The 3,207-nt window shown below is 34.6% G+C and overlaps 1 long non-coding RNA gene across 2 annotated transcripts; it reads right to left on the bottom strand.

Moving 5' to 3' along the window:
• Positions 1-359: 359 nt before the first annotated feature.
• LOC135267309 (uncharacterized) lies at positions 360-1,380 on the bottom strand. 2 transcript variants are annotated; one of them, XR_010335730.1, is made up of 3 exons: positions 1,132-1,380; positions 790-1,084; positions 360-734 (listed from the first exon to the last, which is right to left on the bottom strand). It is a non-coding gene; the product is annotated as an uncharacterized LOC135267309 (long non-coding RNA). The 2 variants fall into 2 exon arrangements; XR_010335729.1 differs by lacking the exon at positions 1,132-1,380 and having other exon boundaries at positions 790-1,114.
• Positions 1,381-3,207: the final 1,827 nt, after the last annotated feature.

The raw sequence follows: 3,207 nt of genomic DNA, 5'->3' as shown, positions 1-3,207 counted from the left end.
TTGGAATCATAATGCAGAGATTGTTGCGAGACAGGCAGGCAGGTCTCAAGCCTACTGCAGAAGTCGCTCTCAGTGAGTCCATGTCTTAGAGATGCAAGACCAATTTAGACCATTTACAGTGAGATTGGTGCCCGAGACCTATGTCATGCAGGAAGCCAAACTTCACCGTGAATGGACCGTTTTCAATGGGGGTGTGCTTTTTGAATAAATTTGAAATGGCCTTTTTGAAAAAAGCAGTTGTCTCTCTTTTATTCATCTATTCAACACGTTTGTATTCGATGCACTTACACCAATTTCATTATCAGTGTCTTGATTATCAGACAAGGGCAAAGTGGAATTGGAGGCAACCCAGAAATAAAAACACTTTAATTTCCTTTATTAGTAGGCTATATTTTTTATAAAAGACGACTACTCTCAGATAGAGACGTACAAAAATGTAAACAAGAGTAAAACTTGTTTTTTCTCAATATTTCACACTATTCTTCCACACGTCCACAGAAAAATCAGAAAGCGCTTTTTGTTATAAAGTCCTTAATATGTTTTTCGACGATGGCTGAGACTTTGTGACGTATTTGTTAAACGTAAGTTTTCAAATACCCCATGCCAGTGCAAAGGAGTTATATTAACAATTTTATGGGATTATTTTTAACTTTACAGCCATTCTGGTTGAAACAAGAGTGGCTATCAGGAAATAACAACGAAAAAAGTGGACCCAAAAGGCTTCAGCTAACCCTCTACACCAGAAAAGACAAAAACATAAAGAACGTATCTGTAAATGTCGGAACTTACTTTGAAGTAAACAGTGGGCTCCATCTATAACTCATAATTACTTGAACCGCAATTCCCATCATCAAAATGTGCAAGACTGCGATAAGTGAGGTTATGCAGTTATGCACTTTGTTTTCCAGTTTTTCACACAAAATGTATCACAAATTGCACAAATCGTACAACCAGCGATAGTCAGTACTGTCAGTACGTCACAGCAGCTTTCTCCAGCACAATCACTGACTGCAATTCTGTGTTGTGCCATTCCCGTCTCATCATATAATCTAAGTAGTTGTTATATGACAAGTAATGTTTCTACCTTCAAAAATATTTGCGTAAATATGTTATTGTCCCGTTAGTACACACTTTTAAAGCAGCCACTGGTTATATAGATTAAAATTATAACATTTCCTTTGTTATTGTGTTATTGTTTACATCAGTCAGCTGTTTACTGTCATTTTCTAATGCTACCAATTTAAAAAATGTCCCTGTTATTAAAGCGCAAGGACCATAGAATGAGAGAGAGAACATTTTTTGTTCACATAGACGCTGAATACACGTATAAATGTCAGAAAATTCAAATTTTTTATGTCCAAATAGAAATGTCCCGGACTGTATATTAGGATATTCTATGAGTTCTTGATTTTCATAGTGAAATTTTACAAAATTATCGTATCTTTTATTATCATGGTTAATTGTTAGAACAGGATTTCGAGAAAGAGCGTCAGCGTTTGTGTTTATTTTTCCTGGTTTATAACAAATTTCATATTCAAATTCTTCTAATTTGAGACGCCATCTTACTAGCCGCGATGATGGGTCTTTACAATTGAATAACTACGTGAGGGGTTTATGATCTGTAATAATTTTAAATTTGCGTCCGTAAAGATAAGGTCGAAATTTTTTTACTGCAAAAACAATAGCGAGAAGTTCCTTTTCCGTAGTTGAGTAATTTATTTCTGAATCGTTAAGAGTACGCGATACATAGGATATTGGGAGATCTTTGCCTATCTCACCTTGAGACAATACCGCGCCTATAGCAAAATTTGAACTGTCAGTAGTGACTATAAATTCTTCCTCGAATTTTGGATATTGGAGAACAAGATCTTTTGATAAAATTGATTTAAGAGTTTCAAATACTTTTGATTCATTTTCAGTCCAGGTGAAATCTGCATTACTTTTAAGAAGTACCGTTAAAGGTTTAACTATTTTCGCAAAATTTGGAATGAATTTTCTATAGTATCCTGCTAAACCCAAAAATTGTTTTATGTTTTTAGGATCTTTTGGCGTAGGAAATTTCGTAATTGCTTTTACCTTTTCCGGGTCGGGTTTAATGCCTTCGTCAGATATTATATGTCCCAGAAAAATAACTTCGCGATGCATAAAATTGCACTTGTCGGGTTGAAGTTTAAGATTATTTTCCCGGAGACGCTGGAAGATATTTTTTAATTTAGACGAGTGTTCTTCAATGGAAGATGCATAGACAACTATATCGTCGAGATAAACAAAACATTGGCTACCCTGTAACCCAGTTAAGATAGTGTTCATTAGACGTTGAAATGTCGCGGGGGCATTTTTCAAGCCAAATGGCATTCTTGTAAACTCGTAATGCCCTGTGGATGACGAAAATGCGGTTTTGTACGCGTCGTTTTCATCCATTTTAATTTGGTGAAACCCGCTCGCGAGATCTAGTGTTGAAAAGTAGCACGAGTGTCCAAGTTGGTCTAAAATTTCTTCCATGTTAGGTATAGGGAAAGAATCGCCGACAGTAATTTCATTTAATTTGCGATAATCTACTACGACACGCCATTTTTGAATGTCCAGAATTGTCCACTTTTTTTCTAACTACCCAAAGAGGTGCGTTATAGGGGGAGTTAGAGGGTTTAATAATTTTATGTTTAAGCATTTTTGCAATTTGGGTGTTTACTTCAGATTCGTGAACTTTAGGTAATCGATATGTTTTAGAGGTAACTGGCTTCGGATCTGTTGTTATTATTTTGTCCCTAATTGCATCAGTGGCAGTTAACACATCGTTTTCTAAATGAAAAATGTCATTATATTGTTCGCATAATTTTAAAATTGAATTTCTTTCATCGTTGTTTAAATGGTCCAACTTTACATTTTCTTGAATGATTCTAAATCTAGAAGTTGCTGAATTTTTTAAATTGTAATTTTCAACTGAGTTGTGAAAAACATAAGAATCGTTTTCTACAAATTCTTCTAAAGCGAGATTAATAAAGTTAATTTTAACAGCTTTATCCGTAGTGTTTACAATAGAAGTAATTGCTTTCTTATTTGTGACCTTTAAAATAGCTTTAGCAATAAAAACTCCGTTACAAATTTTAATTTCGGGTGTGATACCTTCTGTTATATTATTGACTATATTTACTTCAATAAAAGTTTCCGATCGCGGATTTAAAGTGATGGCTTCCTTTTTGATTTGAT

This window comes from Tribolium castaneum, chromosome 11 (genome assembly GCF_031307605.1).
Source record: "Tribolium castaneum strain GA2 chromosome 11, icTriCast1.1, whole genome shotgun sequence".
In the NCBI taxonomy this organism is placed as follows: domain Eukaryota; kingdom Metazoa; phylum Arthropoda; class Insecta; order Coleoptera; family Tenebrionidae; genus Tribolium; species Tribolium castaneum.
Note: the sequence above shows the minus strand (reverse complement) of the source record. Positions and strands in the feature narration are given on the sequence as shown.